Here is an 11,511-nt window from a genome sequence, read left to right on the forward strand (position 1 = left end):
GTATTTTTTATCGATGGGAAATATTTCATTAGGAATTTATCAGCCAATTCATTCCATGTAGTGATGGAATCAGATGGTAACGAATTTAACCATGCTCTTGCTCGATCTCTTAAGGAATAAGGAAAGAGCCTCAGCCTTAAGGCATCTTGTGTTGCTCCAGCAATATTGAAAGCATCACTTACTTCCAAGAACAATTTAAGATGGAGAAGAGGATCTTCATTTGGCAATCCATTGAATTGACCAACTGTTTGTAACATTTGAAACATCACTAGCTTCAACTCAAAATTTGCAGCTTTTACTTCAGGTCTGATGATGCCAGGGTGTACAACTTGAGGAGTTAACACAACATAGTCTCTTATAGCTCTGTCTCTGTCATCAGCCATGTAAATAATATTGTTATTGCCTGGCTGTCTCCCATTAGCATGTTCATTCTGCTCTTCTTGAATGTTGACTGGTTGTAAGGGCCCGTGAGGATTCAAATTCCCCGCATCCTGCAAATTATTCATGCTTGAAATAGTCTTTGAATTCCTTTGTTCTCTTCACAGTCTCCTGACAGTCCTTTCAATCTCAGGATCGAATTGGAATACAACAGATCTGTCTTTGCGCATGCATGTACCGATCTGTAAATAAATAGAATGAATCAAATCAAATTTGGCGCTATCAAGATTTACTTCACACTTCAAAAATAAACAATCAATCTCCGGCAACGGCGCCAAAAACTTGTTGGTTAATTTTATAAGCAATTACTACCAATGCCAATGTGCAAGTATACACAACAAGCAATAAAGTGATGAATAATCAAGATCTCCTCCACAGGGATTGATGTTACTCAAAATGCTAAAGCAATCACAATAGTGCAAATCAACTTAAGACCGAAACAAACAATTGTCAAGTAATTCCTATCGTAATTAATAATCGGGAGAGATTTAAATAAAACAATATTTTAATGAAATAAACTAGGTTAAATGTGTCTAAGATTCAATTGAGATTATAGTAGTTGAATGATCAAACTCTCCTAATGGGGTGACTGTTGTTTATCAAGTTAGCACCAGTTGTTACAACAAGTGCTGCAGCACTGGGCAGAATAAATCTGCATCCTCAACTATCGCATGTTGGAAGTCTCATACCTTTAAATCTATTAACAATGACCAGTTCCTAATATATTTATGGTACGACATTATAACCTTTAATCTTTCCACCCTACAAGGTGAACACCTATGTCTAGTGCGTCACAAATCTTAACTTCAAGTATTGCCCTTATGGGATTCAAGATAACTTAATCCAGGAAACTCGACTTAAGATCAAGTAGTACTCTAATAATATCCGCTAAGACATGCCATTTTGCTGCTTTATCTTAACTGAAGCTATTAAATGGGTGGTCAACCGAAATAACAGTTATATTCATAAAAACTACTAGAGTAAAAGGCTACAGCAATACCATAACATAAAAGAACAGTTAAGAACCCATTGGATTATTTGTCACTCAACTACAAGTAAATTTAGTTCATATTCTGAATGAGAAAAATAAACATAAATATATTAATATCGAAATACATCAAAATAATTAAAGGAAGAAGATAAATATAAGTCAAGCACGGTGAAAGACAAATCCAAATAATTATGCACGATTCTCCAATGTTGCCAAAACAACACTCTTCAATTATGATCTTTTTCTTCTTTCCTTGTAATTATTATAATGATAATTCCCTTACTGCCTTTTTATGTGGTGCATGCCTCCCTTTTATATTGCAAATTAGGGTAAACAAAAGCCCATGAGCGTGCATGCGTTAAATTAGGAAACATGCGCTCTCCCGCGCCTAAGTTTTCTCCCACATTGCTCCCAGCTTGCTACAGCACAGGTTGCTCTAACATCCGCAACAGCACTGCATTATTCCCGATTGTGCTTTTCTTCTTTTGTGGCCAACTTCTTTCCTCCTCTTGCTCATCTAAATGTCTCGACTAAAATGAATGTTTATGCAAAATGTAACCAAAATGTAATAAAAGCACTTATTTGTTCTCTAAGTGATCTTGATTCAAGTCTAGAATTGATGTAATAACACTTATTTCCTAGAGTTATCATACTCCCAAAAGGAGTTTCCTAAGCCTTTCTATAATAAAGTATGCTCTGTGGTCGCCGTCGAAAAGGATCTTCCACAACAGAAACAATATAGGAGACTAGAAAGTCTGTGTTCCCAAAACTAGGTTATTTGATCAAGAGATACATAGAAAATATTTCTTTGAAAGGTGTGGCACCGTGTTTTTAATAAGTGACAAGTGTGTTGTGTCACATGTAGTTACACGGCAGACTTCATTTGTTATATGATATTTTTCCACGATTGCTAATTTTGACCAAACTCTTGATAATTATTATAAAAATCCTCTTGCTGTTTTAGAAAAAGATTCGGATACTTGGATAGAAAATAACCCATATGTAGAAATTGTAGAAGTGAGTTGTAAAGTAGATTCCTTAGAGATAATGATATATTGTGTGATGTAATGTAAAGAAGTGATGTAATGTCATCATGCCTCCAAGCGAATATATCAACTTGAGGTCTCAAGCAATGTATCAGCTCTTACTTAAGTTCTTCTTTAAGTTTCGACCCAATTCTAACTATTTTTCCTGAGTCACCTTGTTCCAAGTTGACTATTTCCAGCTCCTTAACTGGCTTCTGTCTGCCACTCTTGACTTCTACTCGGGTGTCAAGCGAGGTAATTTGCATTGCCTCCTTTGCTGTTGTAGAGTAACAGCTTCGAGTAATTCTCTGGTCTCCTCGTACCACCACAATTACCCCATTCACCCGGTACTGAGAGTCAAGTAATGATTAGAGAACACTGTCTTACTTACTCTCAGAAAGGGATGGCCTAGAATTATCTGGTAAGGGCTCTCCTTATCGACAACAACAAAGTCCAGGATCATGGTCTTTTCTGATGGGGCAGAGCCTATCGTGATGGGTAGCTCGACCACGCTAAAGGGGTTTAGCCTTCCTCTACTGAACCCGCTAAGGATGTATTAGTGTGATCTATCCTCAAATATGCTATTCCTATTTCCTCCAGAGTTGACTTAAACAAGACATCGACCAAACTTCCAGTATCTATCAAGATTTGGTCAAACTTCTTGCTAGCGACGGTGGCTTCAATGACAAGCGTGTCCTCGTCTAGGTATAACACTTTTTCTTCATCCTCATCCGTCCACATGATCGGCACCTCCTTGGTCCTTGCTCGTTTGGCTTCTGAACTGTTAAAAAATACTTATTTTCTAGTCATGGCATACCTAGCATAGTTCTTTCTTGATCTATTGGAATCCCTCGCCAACGTTGGGCCCCCAACGATAACTTTGACGATGGGCTACTCGTGGCCCGTATTTCTTGCACTCTTCTCTGCTCCACAAGATGAGTCTGCAATCAGGATAGCTCAATCTATTAATTCATCCAAGTAATGATTCCTCACTAAACCTTCCATCTGATTTTTGAGATCCCTGCATTGGGTCGTGGTATGACCATGGGTGCCATGGAATTCATAAAACCAGTCCATATCTTGTCTGCTGGCCATTTTTGCTATTAGGGTAGGGTGATACATCAAGCCACGATTCTTTATTGCATTGTACACCTCGTCCAGAGGCGTCTTCAAGGAAGTGAGTTATTTTGAGCAGGAAGGGGCATCGATGCATTTGGTATGCTAGCTCTCATTCTCTGTGAGTGGTGAGTCATTGTGGGATGATCATAAAGATGCATGTACATCTGGTCAAGCCTTCCCCATGAATCTCTGGCTGGTGAACAAAGAGGCTGCATCCCGCTACGCTGATATTGGGTGGCCTCTGATAAGGTTGGTAAGAGGAAACCCGGCCTCTTGCACTGCTACCTGGGGCATGGTGGTCCTTATGCTTAATTGGCCCGCTTCCCGCTGGGACTTTCTTTTCTTTGTTCCCCAACCCCTCCAGTTGGTCCGTCTTAATCCGTGCCGCTTTTTCCTCCTCGATTTCAATGTCCCTCTTGGCCTGCTCATAGGCCGTGGAATATGACTGAACTACTAGACTCTTTATGTTGTACCACAGGCGCCTTATCCTTACTCTTTCATTTAGCCCCGTCAAGGCTTGAGGATAATTGAAGAGTCCAAGATCGAGGACAACATGATGGTATCTTTTGATAAACTCCCAATGAGTCTTATTTTCTCCTTGCTTCATACTCGTCTACTCCATCATATCATCTTCCGGTGCCATTGCCCCCCGAAACTGCTCCGTAAATTCCTAGCACATCTGCTCGAATATTCTGATGTTCCTTCGAGGAAGCCGTTGGTACCACTCACATGCTTGTCCTTCTAAAGTCAATGGGAACACCCTGCATCTCTAGGCTTGGGATAATCCCTACACTCCGGTTATGTCATTTTAACGCTCTATGTGCACCAATGGGTCGGTTTGCCCCACATATTTATGGTCGGGGAAACAGAAGTCCTTGAGGATAACAACACTCATGATTTCTGCTGAGAGGGGGGATTCACTGTCTAGTATTATTCTCCAACCGGGTGCTCTACTACGCCCCTGTATGTCGTCTATGATCTGCGCTAGTCTCCGCACTTCTTTCTCCAGCTGCAATGCTTGACCAGGATCACGTTCCACCACCTGGTCTCGCTCTTACTCGACATCACGCAGGTGTTTTCGAAGTTCCCTCTCCTCAACGTTCGCAACCCTATCATTATTACCCATGTTCTGCCTACTAGGGGATTGATCCCCTCCTTCATGACTTCCTCCCCGTAGAGATTGGTCACCGACTCCACCACCAGGCCTCCCAATGGTTCAACCTCTCATCAAGGTGGTCCCTTCACCATTGTTCCTTTTATTAACGTACCCCGGTGTAACTTCGCCACTTCTCATCCCTTCTTTGTGAATTCCTCTTTGTTCATTTCTTAGCTCGTGCAAGGTGGTTGTCATGCATTGCCCTTTCTCGTGCCTCGTTAGCTATCTTTCTCAATGTTATGAACTCGTTGAGCCCCAGATCCCCTAATTGGGCACTACTCCCACCTACGTCCATAGTCACCCCTCTCTTTTTCCCTTCCTTCTCTCTATTAACGAAAGATTTTTGTTAAGCTCCTCACAGACAGTGCTAAAATGTTGATGCGAGATTCGGTGTCTGCTCGTTCGTGATGAGAATCTCTCCTCAACGTTCGAGTTCGCAGTTAACTAGAGAAACTTCACTTTGCCTCTTCTAGACGAGCAGAGCTATGACGCTTGCTACTTTTCTTCGGCAGACTCCTGTGCACACAAAAATTGGTCAGAGCACGCCAGAGATTTTCCCAAAGTAAACCCTCCGACACTCAAGTCAGAAATCTGGGCTTACTTTTGGAAAAACTTTGCCACTAATTTTGTGGCTCTATAATGGTTTCTAAGGCATTGAAAATCTCTATGAATTTTCCTAAGGCTCCAATTAGAATGCCCTCTAGAATTTCTTTTAGTATGATTTTTTAGTGTTTTTGTCCAACCCCTTTACCTTCTTTGATTGCCTCTTTTATAGCCTCCCTGAGAATTCGACCCTCCTTGACTCACGTTCGCCACTTCGCCAGAACCCTCGGAAATGGATGCGTGAATGTGGTGGTTGCAGCTGAGTGGGCTTCGTGCCTGGATTCTCGGATAATAGTGCATGTCCTGTTTAGCTGCAGTGACTGGGTCTGCTGATTTAGCCCCCAACAGGAAGTGTTCTCAACTCCTAGTAAGGAATGTTGAGTGTTAGAAAATGCATATTTATAAAGGAGAAAACCGTCATTTTACATTTCAAGTGTTACTAACAACCCTTACTTTTATGTATTTAACCTTCTTGTGATTTAATTACATGTGTTTTATTTTAATTAAGTATTTTATGTATTTTAGGGGCATTATAGTCATTTCACAATAAAGGAGAGATCAGACGGCAAAACGGACATCACTTTTGAACTCAGGACGATCGAAAACTTTAAGAGGAGCATAAAAGGAAAAATGGCACTATTCACATGTACGGTATTATTCACGTATACGGTACTGTATACGTTACTGTTCACAGCACTGTTCACATAGACGGATCGATGACGTGGCATTGACCGATGATGTGGCATTGACCGATGACGTGTCACGATCCTGTTGGGCCAAAATTCTTATGTACTGTTGATGGTGACGTGGCAGCATATCAGTGGATGAAAAATCTCGCGTACGGTACATGCATCACACAGGATTATTTTCAACCAAACCGTGTTACTGTTCATCCGAGTCAAACCGCGTTACTGTTCATCCGAGTCAAACCGTGTTACTGTTCATCCGCGTGGTCAAACCGTGGACTGTTGACTGATGACGTGGCGCAATCCTGAGCGTCCAAACTATTTTTAATCCGATGGTCATGATTTACTCCATGTATCTATAAAAAGGGGGCCTCCCCCCCCTAATTTGATATCTCTAAATCCAATTTTGGGATCCATTTTCTGTAATTCCTTCTCCATCTTGTATTTTCTTCGTATTTTAATAAATTCCCATTTTGCCCCTAGTTCAATTATGAGTGGCTAATTTTCTTTCAAGCTTGGGTTGAAGGTGAAGTCTCAACATGTGTCATGGGCTTTATTTGGTAAGTTTATTTTCTCTTCCCCTCTAGTTTTTGTGGATGTTTTGACTTCTCGTCGACAAATAATACTAATCTTGTCTAGTACCGCCTTGGTTTCACCGGCCCTCTGGTACAAGGTTATTATTATTTGGCACGATAAGCCCTTAGCAGCATATTGATTAGAGCGTGGTTCATGAGGTGTGAATTCCCCCCTCATGATTTAATTGACATTAATACGGATTATTTAGCCCATGATGCATGTTGATACGGATCCAGATACCCAAGTACGTCATTTTAATAGAATTCTCTTCAATTTATTCTCGCCATTTCAATTCCAATTTTAGAATTTATTCTCGACATTTTAATTTAATTATTAGCATATTCCAAATCATTTCCACCATAAATCCAACTACCCATTTACAAAATTAATTCTATATATAATTAAAATCCACCTCCTCGTGGGATCGACACTCGTCACCATTAGTCTATACTACAACAGATTCGTGCGCTTGCGAGTACATTAAAATTTGCACAACAAGTTTTTGGCGCCGTTGCCGGGGAGGTAAGTAATTTTAATTCATAGAATAAATTTTTGTGAATAATTTCTTTTATTTGTTTTCTTGTATTTTTTTATTATTATTATTTAAAAAAAAGAAAAAAAAGAGTGAATCTACATTTAAAGGTTAGTATTTCTTTTCTTTTTCTCTTCTTTAAAATTCTGTAATTTAATTTTCAATTTATTTTTTTTTTCTTTGTAATTTTTCTTTATTTTATTAATTTAATTTTTAGTTAATTTATTTCACGTATTTATTTTTGTGTATTTTTATAGAAAGGTTGTAATAGCGCAATAAGGTTAGTATCGTAATTTCTCCCTCTTCTTTATTTTTATTTATTTTGTTCCCATCTTTATTTTCATTTTATTTGTTTTGCATGCATGGCCGTAGGTCATTATTACCTAATCTTGAACCTATAGACCTTGAATTAGAAAAAACACTTCGCACACAAAAGCACATTAAAAATAAATTTGAAATGGATTTGCAACCACAAGAGAGGCCATTTAAGGACTACTTCAGTCCCTTAGCTAATTTGAGCACATCATGCATAAGATACCCAAATGTAGCTGCTAGGAGTTTTGAATTAAAACCTAGTGTGCTAAATTGTCTCCCCACATTTTATGGCCTAGAAAATGAGGATCCATATAATCATCTGAATGATTTTCACACTATTTGTCAAACATTTAAATATGAGAATTTTTCAGACGATGATGTTAAACTTAGATTATTCCTATTTTCTTTAAAGGATAGAGCTCGTTCATGGTTAAATACATTGCCTGCCAATAGCATTTCATCATGGGAACAAATGGTAACGAAATTTTTGAATAAATATTTGCCAGTGCATAAAACCAATGCTATTCGCAGGGAAATCTCGGAGTTTACCCAGAGAGATGACGAGCAGTTTTTCGAAACGTGGGAGCGATTCAATGGGCTACTCTTGAAGTGTCCACATCATGGGTACGAGAAATGGCACCAATGCCAATACTTTTTGGAGGGATTACTACCAAATGTGCAAGAATGGCTAATGGCAACAAGTGGAGGAGAGCTAATGTCAAAAAGTGCATCAGAGATTTGGGAATTCTTCCAGCGACAAGCAGATAATTCCCAACAACGGAGTCGATCACTCAGGAATACTAGAAAAATTAAAGGAGTGAATGAGGTTCAAATTGGCGAATCAACTTTGGGAATCAAAGAAGTCAAGGAGATGGTTGAAGGTCTTGCTCGACAAATAGCATCGTTATCGACTGCTAAATCAACAGAACCACATGACCATGACTCATACTCAGATCAAGCCAATGCCATAGGTGTAATGAGAAAGCCATCAAATTACAACCCATACTCCAACACATATAATCCTGGATGGAGAGACCACCCCAATTTTTCATGGTCTCAAGGATTCCAACAGAATGGACCAGCAGCTCCAGCTCCACCAATGCAACAAATTCCTCAAGTTCCTCAAGCCTCTCAGCCACCATTTAGACCATACAATCAGAATCAGAATTTCTCTCAACCCAGACCATGGGAGGATTCATTCCAGAATCTCAAGAATCTTACTCACTCCACGATTGAGCAACAGAACCGCACCATTCATGGACTACGAAATGAGTTGAGAGCAGGTTTCAACTCACAAGCTCAATCAGTTTCAAGCCTAGAGAAGATGGTGGGACAACTTGCTTCTTCAGTTCAGACCTTGGCAATGACTGTTGAGAAAGGCAAGTTTCCAAGTCAACCAGTACCTAATCCTAAAGGAGTGCATGAAGCAAGTACCAGTTCACCACAGCAGCATGGAGAGGTCAAAGCAGTAATGACCTTGCGAAAAGGAAAAGAAGTCGACAACAAAGTGGAGATGCCGGTGACAAAAGAAAATCAAATCGTATCTGTGAATGTTGAGGACTCACCACCGGAGGAAAAAGAAGAAACCAACCCACGGGAATATGTTCCCAAAGCTCCATTTCCTTAGAGGTTAGCTAAAGGAAAAAAGGGAAAATCCACAGGTGAGATTCTTGAAATCTTCAAACAGGTAAGTGTTAACATCCCTTTGCTTGATGCTATTAAACAAGTTCCATCTTATGCCAAGTTTCTTAAAGACCTTTGTACTAAAAAGAGAAATATGCATGTTCAAAAGAAGGCATTTTTAATAGAAAACGTTAGTTCTATACTCCAACATAAAATTCCTTTAAAATGCAAAGATCCAGGCTCCCCCACTATCTCATGTAGTATAGGGAACCACACAATTGAGAATGCTTTGTTGGATTTAGGAGCTAGTGTAAATTTGTTGCCTTATTCAGTATTTGTGAAACTTGGACTTGGAGAATTACACCCAACTCCAGTGGTGTTACAGCTTGCAGATCGGTCCACGAAAATACCTCGTGGTATTGTGGAGGACGTGCTTATCCAGGTAGACAAGTTTTATTTTCCTGTTGATTTTATTGTAATTGACACTCAACCAATACAGGATTCAAGGAAGCACATCCCCATTATTCTAGGCCGACCTTTCTTGGCAACAGCGGATGCTCACATTCAATGCAGGACTGGAAATATGCAGTTGTCCTTCGGCAACATGACTATGGAGCTGAACATCTTCAACATTGCCAAACAACCTCACAGTGCAGATGATGGAATTGTTGATGTGGATTTAATTGAAGCATTAGTTGATGATACTTTTATTTCAAACCTTAGTGATGATCCTTTACAAACATGTTTAACTCACTTTGGTTTGGATTTTGATATTGACAGATCGGTCGATGAGGTCAACGCCCTGCTTGACTCAGCACCATCCATGGACACTAATAAATGGAAGTCAAGAGTTGAACAACTAGCACCATCAGAGAAGAAACTCATCCCATCATCAGAATCACCACCGAAACTCGAGCTCAAACCATTGCCCAACACATTGGAATATGCATTTTTGGGAGAAGAAAGTACTCTGTCGGTAATCATCTCATCATCCCTAAATGACGAACAAAAAGGTAAGTTGTTGGATGTTTTAAAAGAGCACAAAGGAGCATTAGGATGGACCATAGCAGACATTAAAGGTATAAACCCAGTAGACTGCATGCATTACATTCACCTTGATGAAAATGCTAAATCTACTAGGGAAATGCAACGTCGGTTAAATCCTAATATGAAAGAAGTTGTTAGAACTGAAGTCCTTAAGCTATTAGATGCAGGTATCATTTACCCCATTTCTGATAGTTCATGGGTCAGTCCTGTACAAGTTATCCCCAAAAAGTCAGGAGTTACAGTAGTTACGAATGCTGATAATGAATTGATACCCACTAGAGTGACTACAGGATGGCGTGTATGCATTGATTATAGAAAGTTGAATTCTGTCACACGTAAAGACCATTTTCCTTTACCATTTATTGATCAAATGCTTGATAGATTAGCAGGACATGAATTTTATTGCTTTCTAGATGGCTACTCAGGATATAATCAGATTCCCATAGCACCAAAAGATCAAGAGAAAACTACTTTCACTTGCCCTTTTGGCACATTTGCATATAGAAGAATGCCATTTGGATTATGTAATGCACCTGCTACATTTCAACGATGCATGCTAAGCATTTTTTCTGATATGGTTGAACGATTTCTTGAAGTCTTTATGGATGATTTTTCTGTCTTTGGTGACTCATTTGATCAATGTTTACATCATCTAACACTAGTTCTACAGAGATGTATCGAGAAGAACTTGATCTTAAATTGGGAGAAATGCCATTTTATGGTAAAACAAGGTATTGTTCTCGGTCACATCATTTCGAGCAAAGGTATTGAGGTTGACAAAGCCAAGGTGGATCTCATTTCTAATCTTCCTCCACCCAAAACAGTCAGAGAAGTAAGATCTTTCCTTGGGCATGCTGGGTTCTATAGACGTTTCATTAAAGATTTTAGCAAAGCTTCTAGACCCTTATGCAATTTACTTGCTAAGGATGTACCTTTTGTCTTTGATGATTCATGTCTTGTTGCGTTTGAAAAATTAAAGCATTTGTTGACATCATCACCCATCATTCAGCCCTCGAACTGGAGCTTACCATTTGAACTCATGTGTGATGCATCTGATTATGCAGTAGGAGCAGTATTAGGACAAAGAGTTGATCGAATTCCCTACGTTATTTACTATGCTAGTATGACATTGAATGATGAACAGTTGAACTATTCAACTACTGAAAAAGAAATGCTAGCAGTAGTGTTTGCATTAGAGAAATTTCGATCTTATCTCATTGGTTGTAAAATAATCGTGTTCACAGATCATGCTGCTCTTAAATATCTTCTCACAAAGAAAGATGCAAAAGCTAGACTAATTCGTTGGGTGTTACTTTTGCAGGAATTTGACTTGGAATTCAAAGATAAGAAAGGGACAGAAAATGTTGTGGCGGACCACCTCTCTCGTCTCCATTTTGACT

General features: G+C 39.4%; 1 non-coding gene across 1 annotated transcript; it reads right to left on the reverse strand.

Moving 5' to 3' along the window:
* Window positions 1-7,964: 7,964 nt before the first annotated feature.
* Window positions 7,965-8,068, reverse strand: LOC127902889 (small nucleolar RNA R71). The gene has a single exon (XR_008055526.1). It is a non-coding gene; the product is annotated as a small nucleolar RNA R71 (small nucleolar RNA).
* Window positions 8,069-11,511: the final 3,443 nt, after the last annotated feature.

This window comes from Citrus sinensis, chromosome 5 (genome assembly GCF_022201045.2).
Source record: "Citrus sinensis cultivar Valencia sweet orange chromosome 5, DVS_A1.0, whole genome shotgun sequence".
NCBI lineage: Eukaryota > Viridiplantae > Streptophyta > Magnoliopsida > Sapindales > Rutaceae > Citrus > Citrus sinensis.